Here is a 20,474-nt window from a genome sequence, read left to right on the forward strand (position 1 = left end):
CCAGTTTAAGGGGGATTGGAAGAAGTATCTGCTTCATGTTCTCTTAGAATGCATTTTTTCACCATTTGAGAGAGAGGGGGGTCACTAGACTTAATTTTTAATGAAGGGTGAGGGTGAAGGTTATTCCCTGTAAGAGTTTGTTGCAAAGTAAGTACTGAATTTCAGAAACAGGTTTACAGTGCACATGAGCTTGCATAGGAACACCTACGTCAAACACAACCCCAATAAAAGGCTTGGTATGACTGGACACTGAGAACTTGAGAATAAACCAGTGTCTATTCCTGTATGTCAAAATAAGCTTCAAGCAGAATGGGAAGAACCAGTAATAGTTGTGTGGTTCAGTTACCAGTCAGGAGGTGAGAACACAAACTTCACCATGGTGACATGGTGAAGTTCTGCCATGAAAGACAGTTATTGCACCACAATATTTGCAGTAGATTAGATTTGACTTAAGAGGAGGGATCGTGTAGCAGATATTGTCAGTATAGCTCAATCTAATATTTCAGGGAATGAGAAAGTGCTGCTGCAGCAGCTGTGCCCTACAAAGGTCAGAAAATCCAAGCAGTATTACGAGAGTTTGGTGACATATTTGCTAATAAACCAGGGTGTACTCAAATGGTGGAACCTGAAAGCCAACTAAAATGGCAGAGTTAACCATTAAGGTGAAAATACTCCTGATGAAGATGGTAAAAGCTTTTATACCAATGTCTAATATATGCAAGGCAGCCTAGGATGGTGCCAGAGAGAGAGATGAAGCCTTGACTACAGCTGAGGTGACCTGAGTTTGACTACTGCCTTGGGCACTTCACATTTGTTTCCAACCAGCTCATGACACTGCTTCAGTATCATAGCCCCTGCTACAGAGTAGAGCTTTTTCATGAAGCTGAGCCTGGTGGAGGAAAACATGAGTATGGTTGGCAAAGCTGGTGACAATAGCCCTTGGTGGTGCATGTAGGGGAGCATGCATGTGAGGACAGAGGGGCATAGATATCCCTTGCTGTAATGCAAATGCTCTTGTCAACACCAAGGGCAGGCTTAGGCAATAAAATGAACATGTTCTCATTGTGGTCGCCTGGATGATGGTCCTGTAAAGTCTGATTGAGGGGAGGCTGGATGGTCCGTAGGCACAGAGGCAAAAATCATACAAAAAGTACATACAAAGTCTTCTAAGAAAGGGAATTGGGGAATTTAACTATAGGAACCTCATTTTCTCTTCAGACTGCATTCTTGGGGGTCATCACATAAAAAGTTGCTGTCTAGAAGGTGAGGGAATTTAAAATGTCATATGTTTTCCTAGTTTTACAAATCTAAAAAATGTATTTCATTAGACACGAAGATTTTATAACTTTTTAAAATAATTTCAAATTGTTTACTATTATTATGCTCATTGTTTCCTCCAGAAACTGCATTACCTCACCCTGGAAATGGACTGCTCATTCATTCTCATAACTGGTTTTAAAAGAAAAGACAGATTCTATTTGTTTTAGAAATCTTTCTAAACTCTGAAGAGAAAGAACTGCATGTAATACTATCTTCTTTTTGTCTGGGACAGTTAATTTAATTTGAGAAAATTTTACTTACTGACTAAGCTAATTCAAGATTTGTGGGGGACAAGGCCCCCAAAATGGGGGGGGGGGGTTGCATGGGAGTTTCTTCCTTACAAACCTTGAATTTGTACAGGAAGCACACTCACTTTTGGTGCAGAAGGCTGTGGGTTCAATTCCCACACCAGGTAGATCAAATGCTGACATTGCAGTGGAGCATAAAGGGGGTCTGCACTTCTGAGTGTGACATTCTTTGGATGAGATGTTAAACTGAGGCTCCATCAGCACGAGTTGATGGTAACTCAGGTGGATGTAAAAGATCCCATGGCCAAATTTCCCCTAATAATTTAAATACCACCCTGGGTCTCCCCTTGGTATGATTACCATAGTAGGACTTGCCGAGTTAACAAAGGATAAATAAAATAAAATTGTGGATCATAGACTTTTCTGGAATTTATTTAAATCCTGGAGTTTTGTCATCTGCATTAGGTAATTGGAAATAAAAGCAGCACATGTTTTGTTTAATTAGTGAGGAGTGACTTAAAAGTATTTTTTGCTATTGTTTGTCTCAATGCCTGGCAACCTTTAGACCGTCTACACTCAATGACTCTATTTGATTATGTTCACCAGGATGAGACCAGACTATGAATCATGCAGTCATAAGGGAAGATTCAGGTGTTTCTACTTAACTCTAAAACCAATGCTTTTTCACTTATATCCAAGCAGCTGGCAAGCAGTGAGCCTTTGTAATGTATGCCACCATCCAGGTGATATGATCAATTAGTCTCCACCCCCGCCACCCCGTAGACAAAATTTTTAGTGATCGCCATTCTGCACTGGGGATTCTACTATGCAGATCATGGGCCCCTTTTATTCCACCTGAAAAGAGGTTAGCATGTTTTATCCTCCTCTTTCCTGTCCTCCCTCATGCCATCTCCAACAGGTGCCTTAGCTGATAATCTAACTCAGTTTGCCTGAGTCTTCCTCAGCGCTTTGTCAATCTGTGCCAGTGGATCTGATTGTGTCCTTTCAGTGTGGTATGATTATTCTTATCTACCCTTTAGGAGAGAGAATGCTTTGCCATCAGTTTTAATAATTTAATACTTGTTTGCCCATTAGAAGTGCATTCAGTAACTGAGATCTTGGTATCTGATTAGTGAACTGATTAGTGAGTAAAGGAAAGGGTTCCTATAACTGGAGAGGTATCAGTATCCTATCCTGAGAAAGGCTATGAGAGTTTCCGTACGAGAATTTAGTCTGGTTTAGTCTCAGTTACTGCTGGCAAGATTAAACTACAAGGCACTGGATCTAGTCTGAAATGGGGGAAATCTTGTCAGTAACTATAATTCCATTCAGTGGTTCATAGGTTCATAGGTTGGTACTAGGCTATTAGCCCTAGAGCCTATATAAGCCTAACCAAAAATGAACCCTGGCTTTCGCCACTCAAGGAAAGTATTTTCCTGTGCCCCTGTCGAACAGAGCCACAGAAGTGATCCCTGGGGTGAATTTCCTATTTCCCATCCAATCATCAAGATTTTTCTTGAAGAGTGCTAATGAGGAGCTCTGTTTGACATAGATAGGTAGTCTGTTCCAGAGTATGGGAAGTCTCTGGGACAGGAATCTATCCCTCCAGCATGTTCTGTTTATTGTGGTGACAAGATTTAGGTCCCTAGAGCGTGTAGCTCGGGGGATTGGGATTTTTTTAAGTGGAGCATGTCCAACAGCTCTGGGTTTGATATAGCATTGTATGTTAGGCAGAGATCGGCTCTGAGTAGGCAATATGTGACGGAGTAAAGCTGGAGTTTTTTGAGACAGTCTGCGTCGGTCATCTGTTTGAGGCCAGTAATCCTCTTTGTGAGGTATTTCTGTGGCCTTTCCAGTTGTTGTAGATGTCTTGTGAGGTACATACCAAAAGGGGTGTTGTACTCTATAATGGGTCTAATGAGTGATGAGTAGAGGGGAACAATGACCTCTTTTTATCTGGATGAGAAACCTTTTGTGATGAGGTGAGCCATGCAGAAGGATTTCCTGACCACTGTGGCGATGTGATTATCAAAGGAGAGACTACTGTCCACCTGTGTCCCAAGGTCTCATCACATTTTTGGCATTAAGTAGACTACCAGCTATGTGGTAGTTCATGGGTACAGAGTTTTTACCAAAGGGGATGACAATACACTTTTTGGCATTGAGCTTCAGGCCATGGCTTTGACACCAGGCATCTGTCTCAGTGAGGCTCTTTTGTAGTATGTCCACATCATTAGAAGTTTCGATTATGGCTCCTAGTTTGCAGTCATCTGCAAACTTTGTTAGCCAAAGACCTTCTGTGTTAGTCTGTACTTCAGAGAAGTAGATACCAAACAAGAGAGGACCCAGGACTGAACCCTGTGGTACTCCACTTGTCACTGGTCTGAAGTCGGATTTGGAGTCTGCTGTGGGTTCTGTCTGTGAGCCAGTTGGCAACCCATCTTGTGACATAAGGATTTATACCTAGTTTAGTGAGCTTATCTATAATTCCAGAGTAGGGGATGGTGTCAAAAGCATTGGCGAGATCTAGACAAGCTGTGTGAACCACCTTACCTTCATCTATGACTTTGGTGACTGCTTCAAAGAAGTCAGTCAGGTTTAGGAGACATGATCTGCCTTTTACAAATACGAACTGGGTAGGATACAGAGTTTGGAGATTACCAATGTCTTTGTTTATGAGTTCCATGATGATATGTTCCATGGCCTTGCAGACCAGGCTTGTCAGGCTAATGGGGTGGTAGTTCCCGGGGTCCGTCATGGCTCCCCCTTTGTGGAGTGGGATAACCATTGCTGTGTGCCATTCAGTGGGCACAAAGCCTGAGGTGAGGCTATGACTGAACATGGTACTTAGGTAGGGTGCCAGTTCATTCTGTAGTTCATGTAGAACGCAGCCTGGGATATTGTAAGGTCCCATGGATGCTGTGGTTTTGGCTTTGGAGAGTGTGTTTTTTACCTGTACAGCCATGATTACAGGAATTTTGCATTCTTCCAGTATAGAGATGGGCCCTCTAGGGGGTGAGAAGGGGGTAAAGTTAGCACTGAAGTATCTGCCAGGATGTTGGCAATATCAGTTGGTTCTGTATATTTTGTGCCATTGTGCTGTAACTCAGAGCAGATCTGCTTTGCCACTGAGATTCCTGACATAGCTATAGAATGCATTGTGGTTGTCTTTAGATTCAGTGGCAATTTTGTTTTCATAACTAGCTTTGGAGGATTTTATGAGGGATCTCAGCTTTTTCTGAGGTTGACCAGGGAGTTCCTCCAGTCATGGGATTTTACTCTTTTTTGCAACAGTTTCTTTCTTTTGTTTTAGAGTTTGTTTATGGCAGAGGACTACCAGATTGGCTTCCTTTTTTTGAAGGATAGCATCTTGGTTCTATTAGGGATAGCATGATCCATGCACTTGTGTAAGTGCTTATAAAGTGCATTTGTGTAGGATTCAGCAGTCGTACCTCTATTGTCCATCTGCATGGGTGTCATGAAGTTTGCCACTTCTGGGCAGGATGTGGATGTCTAAGGTGATTAGCTTGTGGTCGGATCTGACCAACGAGGAATTGACCTCTGGTGTGGAACACCGGTTGCCCATTTTGGTAATGACCAGGTCTAGGATATTGCTGCCCCTTGTGGGGGTGTGAATAAGTTGATCCAAGGCATTGGAATTTATGAATTCGAAAAAACGTTGAGCAAAATAGTTGGTACATGAGTAGTTTTCCCAGTTAATGGTGGAGTAGTTGCAATCCAAATTGTAGCTTGCTACAGACCCCCCACCATGCCCCAGGATTCTCAATCCTCATTTCTTGATACACTGGAAAGTATTAGGGTACAACCCAAATTGTGGTCTTGCCCAAAGTTAGTTGCACTTGGATAATCTCAGATGCATTACACTGTGCAACTAGCATGGAGGTGTGGATATCCTTAATGAATATGGACACGCCTCCACCTTTAGTGCTTCGTTCCGGGTTAGGTAGCCGAAAGATGTGGTATGAATTATAGCCTGGTAATGCAGGGGTGCTCTCTGGAGCTTTGAAACAGGTCTCTTTCACTACACAGATGTTGATGTTCTCCATTTTAAGGAGTGCCTCGAGTGAGTGCATTTTGAGATTTAGACTTCCAGTATTGAGTAGCATTACCCTCAGATTTTGTTTGCATGTACCTGTTATGGTGGAGAATGTGTCATTTGAACCTTGCCTAAAAAAGGCTCTATAGGGGTGGCAAGAGCCTTAGCCAGTATCCTGAATCCCAAGGGTGACAGGTGCATGCCATCTCTGACAAAGCATCGTGGTCTGTCAATCATGTCGTCCCAGGCAGACAAATACTGGATCCCCTTAGAATGACACCAGAAGCTTAGCCAATTGTTGAAGTCAATCATTTTGTCCTTGTACTGTGGTATCATTCTGGGTGATGGCAGGATGCTACTCAGGGCTAGGGTCATACCTGCCTGGGCTGCAAGATCGGAGAGCTACTCCATGTCTCTTTTCATGTAGTCCAGGGACGTACGTCTCATGGACAATGACAGTGTCATATTTGTATTTGTTGTGGAGTGACCTGAGTGGATGCATTATGTGGTGGATCCTGGCACATGACAGGCAGCTGACAGTAACTTTTGCCTTGTTTAGCCTGGTGAGTGGAACATCAGTGTGCCTGACTATAGAGTCACCTATGACTAGAGTGTTGGGTACGTTGTTATGCCTTATTGGCTGTGGTTGAGTGGCACACTGAGTTTGTGGGCTATGTGTCATTTGGGTTGTGTTGGGGGGTGGAGTTTGCTTGCATTTCTGCTTTGCAGGTCCCTGATGCTTGGACAGGTTTTTATTGAGAGCCTCTGTGAATGTAGGTGCGTGTTTTGTGTTTCAATGTGTGTGTTTTGGTGATGTAGGTTTTGAGGGACTATGTGATGAGTGTGGTGTGGTGCAAGTTTTTACCTTCTCCTCTTGACTGTCTAGTCCAGTCTTGGGTGAAGAGAACTTTGCTTCCAGTTTGGCTATATAAGTGCATCTCTCACAGGATATAGGGTTGAGTGGTGGGAGGAGAGGGTTGTCTGTGTACATGAGGCAATTGCTGCATTGCCCCAAGATGCCCAGATTCATCAGGTAGACAGGAGAAATCACCGGGAGCTGACCCTTAGACATGCCTGGATAGGTGCTTATTTATTAAATACTAAAAATAGCTTTCCTCTAGACAAGTGAGGAAAGCAGAGTGCTGTAGTAATTTGCAGCTTATTTAGTGCTTACAACGAGTTCTGAACAAGTGCTGAGTTCAAAGAAACAGATTTGAGTGCTGACACTAGAAAACTGGCTAGTTCTAAGAAACAAAACTAAACTAGAAGGTTTCTCTCCAACACAGAAAGGCTTGGGGGCTCAGAAGCCTACAAACAGTCTAGACCACTTACAGGAAAGGCAGGAAACAAGCTTAACATTTTCTTCCTTTCCCAGATGCTTTCTTTGTACACAGTAGGAGTTCCTGAAATCAGAATATGATCTCACTGCACTCAATTGAGTGAGCAAATGAGATGGGCCTAGAAGGAGTATCCAAACACAAATTTACAAGAGGGGTGGGCAGTTTCAAAGCCACCAAGATTAACACCAAAACAAGAACACGGAGAGTGAGTGGGGAACCAACTGAAAAAACAGAGTCAAAACTTCCAATTCAATTAATATTCAATGCAACACAAATAAATCAATTAAAATGCTGTATTATTTGAAAAAATAGTGCAGATAAAAGGTACCTAAATTCTCTTATACGTCCAGTTGAATACAGCTAGATCTTAACTGGCCAAAGCTGAGGTTTTAAGCAGAAAATAGTCCAAAATGTACCGCTTAAATAGGCAGTGACAGGATATCAATGAATGAGACTACCCCCCGCCTGCAATTACTAACAGGCAATAATTTGGGTGTGATAGGTATTGGTCATAACTTGAGGCAGAAGTGCATATTTACACTAAGGTTTTAAGGCCAATCACCTTTTATGAAAATAACTGGTGTCAGTGAGGCAACATACAAGGCTTATAATCCCTGTGCATTATCAATAGGTGCCATCAGCCTGACTTCAGCTATGCATCCCCTATGTCAGTTGTAATTTGGCCCAAAAGTGCAGGCTTTAAGGCCTGTACCCAGTGTTGTGGGATTCAAACACCATCCATTTAGTCACATTTTTGGTGTTAGAACTAAGATTCAAATCTCATTCATTCATTACAATCTTTATAAATATATATGTGTATATATGTGCACACACATATATATATATATATATATATATATATATATATATATAGATATATAGATATGTGTGTGTTGTGTGTGTGTGTGTGTGTGTGTGTGTGTGTGTGTGTGTATATATATATATATATATATATATATATATTTATATATTTTTTTTTAAATAGTTGAAACACCCATACATCAGCATTGCTAACACTGACACCCAAATATTCAAAAGTTTTATGACTCCTCAATGTGCATGCTCAAGGACACAACCTGAAAACTTGCAACAAAGAAATAGTGTTTTTTGCAGATTGGCAAGCCCGCATGCACTTCCCCATGCTGGGTGCTGCTCTCCTACATACACTGCTAATTTTGTATACTAACTCCAAGACTGCACAATACTGGGGAAAGGGCATATTCCCCAAGTCCAGGGATTGTGCAGTCTTGCACACCTGTTGACCATCTGTTTTGTCACCCAACATGATTTGACAAAACAGAAGATGACTTTAAACACTGTCTATTAAATAGTGAAAACCCATATATCTCTATCTATATATATTTGCAATTTTGCAAATTTTAATATTTAGGTTACCATTATGGTGAAGTTTAGATGTTTTCTTGTGATGTTTTGCATTCCATCTTAGGTAGTTGAGGTATTCCATTGTATAACTCATTCAGGCTTTATTTCTTTATTCAAAAGTACAAAAGTATAAATTCACTTACATCAGTTTGACGCAAAAACTTAACATTAAAAAGATGCTGAAAATTTAACAAAGCACTTAGCTGCAACAAAATGGTTCTACTAATGCCCAAAACTCAAATGTTTAGTTTGCAGAGGGTCAAGCTACCCCCGCAACCCTATTAACTCAAAGAAGGGGTAGCGTTCCCAAAACAAAGGAACCATTGCTGTCACATACCAAGAAATTGCAGTGTCACTGAGTTCCTATGGAAAACAGTGATTGCCACAGTGTTCTTTAGTATTTTGTGCTTAAAACTACTGACACTCAGGGAGTTTCATCTCGGCCTCCTGTATATCCTCTAAACTTTAACATACAAAAGTATTATGTTGTGCTCTTAAAAATATCTCTTTTAAATATATCAATATTGCTTTTCTTAGTAAACTAAAACAACAATTCTAAAGATTAATTTTATATTTTTCTTAACTGTGTAAGCAAAAATATTTAACACAAGAAATGCCTGAATATGAAATTGTTTACAACTATTAATGGGTTTTCTCTTGAAAATCTTTCAAATTACACAGCTTAAAACAATGGAACATATGAATTTTTGAGCCACATGTTTTAGACAGTATGCATGCACAGGGCTTCCCTACATATGCTTGAGAAGAAATTGATTGCATGTCTGTAGCATGCAGAAAAAAGCTACAAAAAACAACACAAAACCAGTCACCAAGTGCAGCGGACCACAACTGTATTCAAGATATAAGCCAAGAAACTGCCATGACACGTTTCCTGTGAGCAATGAACTGGAAAGAAACCTCCAGTTAAAATCAAATTTTAATGTAGAAAACTGCAACAACACGTTTTCACAATTGTACATTAACGTTGCTAAATATCATGACACGTTTTCGTAAGAGTAGCACTCGAACTTCATCAGATGCAAAAAATCTTTCAAACATACACTTCCTTTTTATAGCCTTTCAATTAATCAATTAAATCAACAATTCAATTAGTATTTAAAGAAACATGTTGTCATACAGTTGAATAAGATGCAAAATCATCCCTTTCATAGTAAAAAATCTTAAAGCCAAATACATAGTGTATTGCTAATAAATACCATTTCATTTCATAGTTTAAATATACACTCACAAATAAGTAGAACTATGTCATCATATGAACTACCCTTAAAATACAGACAAAGGGAAACACAAAATTAAAAAATATAAGAAATATATTTTTATTTAATGCCTGTTTCACAATTTCGCTTTTCTAAGCTTGAGCAAGGGAACAATGGAAATATATTCATTCATAACTGGGTATTTGTTAGCTTTAAATACCACTTGCCAGTATGTCTCTTTAAATTCTAACCTGGTTTCCCAGGGGCCTCCCCTCAATTCTCTAGACACCATTTCTACCTCAAAGAAATGGTATTTTGCTTGGGGGCATGAAAGAGTGTGTTTGAATAAGGCATTTCTAGGATTACCCTTCTGGATGTCATTCATATGTTCATATATCCTACGTTTCAGGGTTCTCTCAGTCTTGCCTATATAAAATCCTTCACACTCTTTACATAAAGCTACATACACTAGTCCCTGGGAATTACAGTTGGAATAGTTGTAGGCCTCTATCCATTTCTTCCAAGCAGTTATGTATACTTTCTGTTGATGAAGAATATACTTACATTGTGGGCATGCCCCACATTTGTATGTACCCTTAAATTTATTGGAAAATATAGAAGGGGAGTTACTACCTTCTAATAAATTCTTTATATTAAACCCCTTCCGAAAAAATGTTTTAATGGTCTTCCCCTTTAAATTGGGTAAATCTGTATATTCATTAAATTTAGCCCATTCACCTTCAACTATGTTTCTTATAGTATAAGCATTCGCACTGAAATTGGTAATGAACATATTATTGTATGTAGAGCCTACTTCGCCTTGCTCTGGACCTATTGGTACATTAGTTTGTGTTATTCCAGTACCTAAAACAGGTTAAAATTTCACTTGTCTATTACCACATGCCTCCCTTTGTATATCCATTATTAATTCTAGAGGGTACTCAAGCTGGATTTCATATTTATAATTACAGTCACTTGGAGGTGACACAAGAATTTTTTTAACCTTTTCACCAAAGGTTTTAAATTCGTACCTAGTCAGAGTAGTAATTTAGCTCGGACTATCTTGGATGTTAAAATGTTTATTAGAAAACTAAACTTGGAAAATATGTTTGGACATAATTAGATGGTAACATCTAACAATGGGCTTAGAAAACACAGTACTTTTAATCCCCCTATTAACCCTCAATTGAAAACCTAGAAAGTAGTATTGAGAAAAGAATTAGAAACAAACTTAAGGTTTATATGCGGGGGTCTAATTTGGAAGATAATGAATGGATTCTTCTTCAAATTTTGAGAAAAAATCCTAACATCCGGTACATGGAGCCAGACAAAGGAGGGGGTATTATACTAATGGATAAAATCATCTATGATTATAAAATGTATTCCATCTTGCAGGATGGTTTCAGATATAGTCAGGTGTCAATCAATGAAATTAATATTTTGTATAAGAAAATCGACCTGGCCCTTAAAGATTTGTTTGACCAGGGAGTTATAGATCATGACACATATTTATATCTGGAAAATTTAACACCTAGGGTGCCCTCGATATTTGGGGTTCCCAAGGTTCATAAAGATGTATCTAATCCCCCCCTTAGACCAATAGTGGCATCTCAAAGATCCAAGATTTCCCCTCTATCCAAGTTTTTAGACTGGAAAATGAAAAACCTATGGGGTAAGGATACCCATTTGTTAAATGACTCATGGAAATTCCTGAAACATATTACACCTGATTTGAGGGTAGCCAATTTTTAATTTGTTGCAATTGATGTTGTTGATTTATTTTCTGTCATACCCCATGAGGTAAGATTGGCCTGGATAGAGGAGGCCTTGAGGGGTACTTCTAAGGTTAGTGAAAATGACATTTTTATTATTTTAGAATTAGCCAAATTGGTATTGAAAAACAATTTCTTGTATTTTCAAGGGGAATTCTATAAACAGGAATCTGGGGTAGCTATGGGACCCCATTGTTCTCCCATTTATGCTGACATGGTTTTGTCCATATGGGAAAAGAAATTCATTTACAATAGTAAATATGCTAAGTTTTGGAATTTATACACCCGGTTTCTAGATGATATATGTATTTCTGGACTGGCACAGATGAAATCTTACAGTAATTTATTAATTATATAAATCAGAGTACCACTTTTTTAAGGTTTACCTACCAAGTGACCCATGATTTTGTTAATTATTTAGATGTTTCCCTACATGTGACAGAGAATGGGTTTAAATCCAATATATACAGGAAACCCACTTTCTCTAATACTTATATTAGATTTAGTAGTTCACATCCATTATATCAAAAAAAGAGCATAGTCAAGGGACAATATGTTCGGGCTTGTCGCATGACTTCTTGGGAAGTAGACTTTTTGGAAGAGTGTGACAAGCTCAGGGAAATGTTTCTGCAGAGGGAGTACCCTCTAGAATTAATAATGGATATACAAAGGGAGGTATATCCCAATCCATATTCGACAGAGCTCCTCTCTGACCCTCTTCAAGAGAAATCTTGATGAGTGGATAGTTAATCATAAGTTCTACCCTGGGATTACTTCAGAAGCCCTGTTGATAGAGTCCCAGGTTACTAATCTAATGGGGAGGCGAAAGCCATCACTCTGTGGCTAGACTTATAAATGCCCATGGGCAGATAGCCTAGTACTTACCTATGAACCTGTGGTAATGGACAAGGGAAATTTAAACCTGTTCTAGGCACTGGAATAACACAAACTAATGTACCAATAGGGCCAGAGCAAGGCAAAGTAGGCTCTACATACAATAATATGTTTATTACCAATTTCAGTGCGAATGCTTATACTATAAGAAACATAGTTGAAGGTGAATGGGCTAAATTTAATGAATATACAGATTTACACAATTTAAAGGGGAAGACCATTAAAACATTTTTTTTTTTTTGGAAGGGGTTTAATATAAAGAATTTATTAGAAGATAATAACTCCCCTTCTATATTTTCCAATAAATCTAAGGGTACATACAAATGTGGGGCATACCCACAATGTAAGTATATTCTTCAACAACAAAAAGTATACATAACAGCTAGGAAGAAATGGATAGAGGCCTACAACTATTCCAACTGTAATTCCCAGGGGTTAATATATGTAGCTTTATGTAAAGAGTGTGAAGGATTTTATACAGGCAAGAATGAGAGAACCCTGAAACATAGGATATATGAAGATATGAATGACATCCAGAAGGGTAATCCTAGAAATGCCTTATTCAAACACACTCTTTCATGTCCCCAAATACTATTTCTTTGTGGTAGAAATGGTGTCTAGAGAATTGAGGGGAGGCCCCTGGGAAACCAGGTTAGAATTTAGAGAGACATACTGGCAAGTGGTATTTGAAGATAACAAATACCCAGGTATGAATTAATATATTTCTATTGTTCGCTTGATCAAGCTTAAAAAAGTGAAATTCTGAAACAGGCATTAAGTAAAAATATATTTCTTATATTTTTTAATTTTGTTTCCCTTTGTCTGTATTTTAAGGGTAGTTCATATGATAACATAGTTCTACTTATTTGTAAGCTTATATTTAAACTATGAAATGAAATGGTATTTATTAGCAATACACTATGTATTTGGTTTTAAGATTTTTTACTATGAACGGGATATTTTTACATCTTATTCAACTGTATGACAACATTTTTCTTTAAATACTAATTGAATTGTTGATTTAATTGAAAGGCTATAAAAAGGAAGTGTATGTTTGGAAGATTTTCTGCATCTGATATAGTTCGAGTGCTACTCTTATGAAAATGTGTGGTGATATTTAGCAACGTTAATGTACAAACATGTTGTGGCAGTTTTCTACATTAACATTTGATTTTAACTGGAGGTTTCGTTCCCAGTTCATTGCTCACAGGAAACATGTCGTGGTAGTTTCTTGGCTTATATCTTGAATACAGCTGTTGTCCGCTGCACTTGGTGACTGGTTTCATGTTGTTTGTTGTAGTTTTTTGTTGTTTTTTGTTGTTTGTTGTTTTTTGTTGTTTTTATACCAGCCGTACTCTGTCTTGGATGCAGAAAAAAGTTGAACCGCATGACACCAAATGCTTTTTCCCATAGGAAATCATTGTCACTGTGATTTCTAAGTGTGCCCTAGCAATGATTCACTTTTTAGGGAGATTTGACCATTCATTTGTTCGTTGGTGCAAACAAAGATGCTCCCATAGGGATGCACAGGATGTATATGTAAACCTGTATGCTTTATTGGTTTCTAAACTCCAAGAAAAATTTTCTTCATGATTCTGTTAGCAATTATGCTTGTCAGTGTTGTTGTCTAGCCTTCAGAAGTATTATTAGATAAATACATACTCATTTCATTGGAAAGTTTTTTGAGTGAAATTAAGTACTTAGAGTATAAATTATGAGATTCTCTATGTACCTTCATCAAAAATTAATTTCAGACATTCCACTGAAAAAAATTAATAAAGTCATTTCAGTGATGCTCTATTTCTTAACTATGTTAAGCCTGACAAAATGACTATTGGCATTCCTAGAGAGACAACTCTCCAGAAAGCATGTAAAATGTCAGATCTCATGATATAATGACAGCATTTTCAAACTTTCATCTACATTGTGTAAAATTATAATCCATACCTGTAACATCTTAATATGATATTAACAACAGAGATAGAGTGTTTGACGAGTCTCTTTGTTATGAAAATAAGTACTTTACTTTAATTGATGGTATGTTTCTTCTGGTAAACCTTAGTATTTCAGTAAGAAATGCCCCACTTTAGGCAGCTGAAAAAGTAGGAACCAAAGCACAATTACATTTTTTCAACACAGGCACACACACACACACACACACACACACACACACACATATATATATATATATATATATATATATATATATATATATATATATACATATATATATATATATATATATATATATATATATATATATATATATATATATATATATATATATGTATGTGAGTGGATGTACACATGCACATACTCACAAAAAATATGTAAAGACATACTCTTGCATGCACACATACACACACCACACACACTCACATGCATGTATATATGCATGTGCTCAAATACAAACACTCATTTGTGTGTGTATATATATATATATATATATATATATATATATTTATATATTTTTTTTTAAATAGTTGAAACACCCTTACATCAACATTGCTAACACTGACACCCAAATATTCAAAAGTTTTATGACTCCTCAATGTGCATCCTCAAGGACACAACCTGAAAACTTGCAACAAAGAAATAGTGCTTTTTTGCAGATTGGCAAGCCCGCATGCACTTCCCCATGCTGAGTGCTGCTCTCCTACATACACTGCTAATTTTGTATACTAACTCCAAGACTGCACAATACTGGGGAAAGGGCATATTCCCCAAGTCCAGGGATTGTGCAGTCTTGCACACCTGTTGACCATCTGTTTTGTCACCCAACATGTTTTCACAAAACAGAAGATGACTTTAAACACTGTCTATTAAATAGTGAAAACCCATATATCTCTATCTATATATATTTGCAATTTTGCAAATTTTAATATTTAGGTTACCATTATGGTGAAGTTTAGATGTTTTCTTGTGATGTTTTGCATTCCATCTTAGGTAGTTGAGGTATTCCATTGTATAACTCATTCAGGCTTTATTTCTTTATTCAAAAGTACAAAAGTATAAATTCACTTACATCAGTTTGACGCAAAAACTTAACATTAAAAAGATGCTGAAAATTTAACAAAGCACTTAGCTGCAACAAAATGGTTCTACTAATGCCCAAAACTCAAATGTTTAGTTTGCAGAGGGTCAAGCCACCCCCGCAACCCTATTAACTCAAAGAAGGGGTAGCGTTCCCAAAACAAAGGAACCATTGCTGTCACATACCAAGAAATTGCAGTGTCACTGAGTTCCTATGGAAAACAGTGATTGCCACAGTGTTCTTTAGTATTTTGTGCTTAAAACTACTGACACTCAGGGAGTTTCATCTCGGCCTCCTGTATATCCTCTAAACTTTAACATACAAAAGTATTATGTTGTGCTCTTAAAAATATCTCTTTTAAATATATCAATATTGCTTTTCTTAGTAAACTAAAACAACAATTCTAAAGATTAATTTTATATTTTTCTTAACTGTGTAAGCAAAAATATTTAACACAAGAAATGCCTGAATATGAAATTGTTTACAACTATTAATGGGTTTTCTCTTGAAAATCTTTCAAATTACACAGGTTAAAACAATGGAACATATGAATTTTTGAGCCACATGTTTTAGACAGTATGCATGCACAGGGCTTCCCTACATATGCTTGAGGAGAAATTGATTGCATGTCTGTAGCATGCAGAAAAAAGCTACAAAAAACAACATGAAACCAGTCACCAAGTGCAGTGGACCACAACTGTATTCAAGATATAAGCCAAGAAACTGCCATGACACGTTTCCTGTGAGCAATGAACTGGGAAAGAAACCTCCAGTTAAAATCAAATTTTAATGTAGAAAACTGCAACAACACGTTTTCACAATTGTACATTAACATTGCTAAATATCATGACACGTTTTCGTAAGAGTAGCACTCGAACTTTATCAGATGCAAAAAATCTTTCAAACATACACTTCCTTTTTATAGCCTTTCAATTAATCAATTAAATCAACAATTCAATTAGTATTTAAAGAAACATGTTGTCATACAGTTGAATAAGATGTAAAATCATCCCTTTCATAGTAAAAAATCTTAAAGCCAAATACATAGTGTATTGCTAATAAATACCATTTCATTTCATAGTTTAAATATACACTCACAAATAAGTAGAACTATGTCATCATATGAACTACCCTTAAAATACAGACAAAGGGAAACACAAAATTAAAAAATATAAGAAATATATTTTTATTTAATGCCTGTTTCACAATTTCGCTTTTCTAAGCTTGAGCAAGGGAACAATGGAAATATATTCATTCATAACTGGGTATTTGTTAGCTTTAAATACCACTTGCCAGTATGTCTCTTTAAATTCTAACCTGGTTTCCCAGGGGCCTCCCCTCAATTCTCTAGACACCATTTCTACCTCAAAGAAATGGTATTTTGCTTGGGGGCATGAAAGAGTGTGTTTGAATAAGGCATTTCTAGGATTACCCTTCTGGATGTCATTCATATGTTCATATATCCTACGTTTCAGGGTTCTCTCAGTCTTGCCTATATAAAATCCTTCACACTCTTTTCATAAAGCTACATACACTAGCCCCTGGGAATTACAGTTGGAATAGTTGTAGGCCTCTATCCATTTCTTCCAAGCAGTTATGTATACTTTCTGTTGTTGAAGAATATACTTACATTGTGGGCATGCCCCACATTTGTATGTACCCTTAGATTTATTGGAAAATATAGAAGGGGAGTTACTACCTTCTAATAAATTCTTTATATTAAACCCCTTCCGAAAAAATGTTTTAATGGTCTTCCCCTTTAAATTGGGTAAATCTGTATATTCATTAAATTTAGCCCATTCACCTTCAACTATGTTTCTTATAGTATAAGCATTCGCACTGAAATTGGTAATAAACATATTATTGTATGTAGAGCCTACTTCGCCTTGCTCTGGACCTATTGGTACATTAGTTTGTGTTATTCCAGTGCCTAAAACAGGTTAAAATTTCACTTGTCTATTACCACATACCTCCCTTTGTATATCCATTATTAATTCTAGAGGGTACTCAAGCTGGATTTCATATTTATAATTATAATCACTTGGAGGTGACACAAGAATTTTTTTAACCTTTTCACCAAAGGTTTTAAATTCGTACCTAGTCAGAGTAGTAATTTAGCTCGGACTATCTTGGATGTTAAAATGTTTATTAGAAAACTTAACTTGGAAAATATGTTTGGACATAATTCGATGGTAACATCTAACAATGGGCTTAGAAAACACAATACTTTTAATCCCCCTATTAACCCTCAATTGAAAAACCTAGAAAGTAGTATTGAGAAAAGAATTAGAAACAAACTCAAGGTTTATATGCGGGGGTCTAATTTGGAAGATAATAAATGGATTCTTCTTCAAACTTTGAGAAAAAATCCTAACATCCGGTACATGGAGCCAGACAAAGGAGGGGGTATTATACTAATGGATAAAATCATCTATGATTATAAAATGTATTCCATCTTGCAGGATGGTTTCAGATATAGTCAGGTGTCAATCAATGAAATTAATATTTTGTATAAGAAAATCGACCTGGCCCTTAAAGATTTGTTTGACCAGGGAGTTATAGATCATGACACATATTTATATCTGGAAAATTTAACACCTAGGGTGCCCTCGATATTTGGGGTTCCCAAGGTTCATAAAGATGTATCTAATCCCCCCCTTAGACCAATAGTGGCATCTCAAAGATCCAAGATTTCCCCTCTATCCAAGTTTTTAGACTGGAAAATGAAAAACCTATGGGGTAAGGATACCCATTTGTTAAATGACTCATGGAAATTCCTGAAACATATTACACCTGATTTGAGGGTAGCCAATTTTTAATTTGTTGCAATTGATGTTGTTGATTTATTTTCTGTCATACCCCATGAGGTAAGATTGGCCTGGATAGAGGAGGCCTTGAGGGGTACTTCTAAGGTTAGTAAAAATGACATTTTTATTATTTTAGAATTAGCCAAATTGGTATTGAAAAACAATTTCTTGTATTTTCAAGGGGAATTCTATAAACAGGAATCTGGGGTAGCTATGGGACCCCATTGTTCTCCCATTTATGCTGACATGGTTTTGTCCGTATGGGAAAAGAAATTCATTTACAATAGTAAATATGCTAAGTTTTGGAATTTATACACCCGGTTTCTAGATGATATATGTATTTCTGGACTGGCACAGATGAAATCTTACAGTAATTTATTAATTATATAAATCAGAGTACCACTTTTTTAAGGTTTACCTACCAAGGGACCCATGATTTTGTTATTTATTTAGATGTTTCCCTACATGTGACAGAGAATGGGTTTAAATCCAATATATACAGGAAACCCACTTTCTCTAATACTTATATTAGATTTAGTAGTTCACATCCATTATATCAAAAAAAGAGCATAGTCAAGGAGCAATATGTTCGGGCTTGTCGCATGACTTCTTGGGAAGTAGACTTTTTGGAAGAATGTGACAAGCAGAGGGAAATGTTTCTGCAGAGGGAGTACACTCTAGAATTAATAATGGATATACAAAGGGAGGTATATCCCAATCCATATTCGACAGAGCTCCTCTCTGACCCTCTTCAAGAGAAATCTTGATGAGTGGATAGTTAATCATAAGTTCTACCCTGGGATTACTTCAGAAGCCCTGTTGATAGAGTCCCAGGTTACTAATCTAATGGGGAGGCGAAAGCCATCACTCTGTGGCTAGACTTATAAATGCCCATGGGCAGATAGCCTAGTACTTACCTATGAACCTGTGGTAATGGACAAGGGAAATTTAAACCTGTTCTAGGCACTGGAATAACACAAACTAATGTACCAATAGGGCCAGAGCAAGGCAAAGTAGGCTCTACATACAATAATATGTTTATTACCAATTTCAGTGTGAATGCTTATACTATAAGAAACATAGTTGAAGGTGAATGGGCTAAATTTAATGAATATAAAGATTTACCCAATTAAAGGGGAAGACCATTAAAACGTTTTTTTTTTTTTTGGAAGGGGTTTAATATAAAGAATTTATTAGAAGATAATGACTCCCCTTCTATATTTTCCAATAATCTAAGTGTACATACAAATGTGGGGCATACCCACAATGTAAGTATATTCTTCAACAACAGAAAGCATACATAACAGCTTGGAAGAAATGGATAGAGGCCTACAACTATTCCAATTGTAATTCCCAGGGGTTAGTATATGTAGCTTTATGTAAAGAGTGTGAAGGATTTTAGACAGGCAAGAATGAGAGAACCCTGAAACATAGGATATATGAAGATATGAATGACATCCAGAAGGGTAATCCTAGAAATGCCTTATTCAAACACACTCTTTCATGTCCCCAAATACTATTTCTTTGTGGTAGAAATGGTGTCTAGAGAATTGAGGGGAGGCCCCTGGGAAACCAGGTTAGAATTTAGAGAGACATACTGGCAAGTGGTATTTGAAGCTAACAAATACCCAGGTATGAATTAATATATTTCTATTGTTCGCTTGCTCAAGCTTAAAAAAGTGAAATTCTGAAACAGGCATTAAGTAAAAATATATTTATTATATTTTTTAATTTTGTTTCCCTTTGTCTGTATTTTAAGGGTAGTTCATATACTTTGGAAAAACAAAAAAAGAGTGTTGAATAATCAAAAACGCCCAAGTGCCTTAACGCAGTTTTATTGAGTTCCAAAACAAATAGCGTTTTCGCTACTAAATACAAGTAGCTTCCTCAGAGGCTAAAACACAGAAAAGGCGCCAAACAGTTTAAATACTGTGAGGAGCCTAATTAAAATCAGCTGACATAATTAAAACATCACTTCTTTAAAAACACATGCAGTTGATCTTTAACTGTTTCAAAGGCAGATCTTAATGATCAAACCTATAAGGTTTTTGACCAACTGCATGTGTTTTTAAAGAAGTGATGTTTTAATTATGTCAGCTGATTTTAATTAGGCTCCTCACAGTATTTAAACTGTTTGGCGCCTTTTCTGTGTTTTAGCCTCTGAGGAAGCTACTTGTATTTAGTAGCGAAAACGCTATTTGTTTTGGAACTCAATAAAACTGCGTTAAGGCACTTGGGCGTTTTTGATTATTCAACACTCTTTTTTTGTTTTTCCAAAGTTTGTGTCTTTTTGGACTGTTGATTTCCTATGGCTTCTGAGTGTTTGTCTAGTCCACCTAGCCCAAACTTGTTCGGGACTAATACTCCCGTTAACACAGACATTGCTTCTCTACTAGTCAGCC

This window comes from Protopterus annectens, chromosome 11.part0 (genome assembly GCF_019279795.1).
Source record: "Protopterus annectens isolate FY-2018-M chromosome 11.part0, PAN1.0, whole genome shotgun sequence".
NCBI classification, from domain to species: Eukaryota; Metazoa; Chordata; order Ceratodontiformes; family Protopteridae; genus Protopterus; species Protopterus annectens.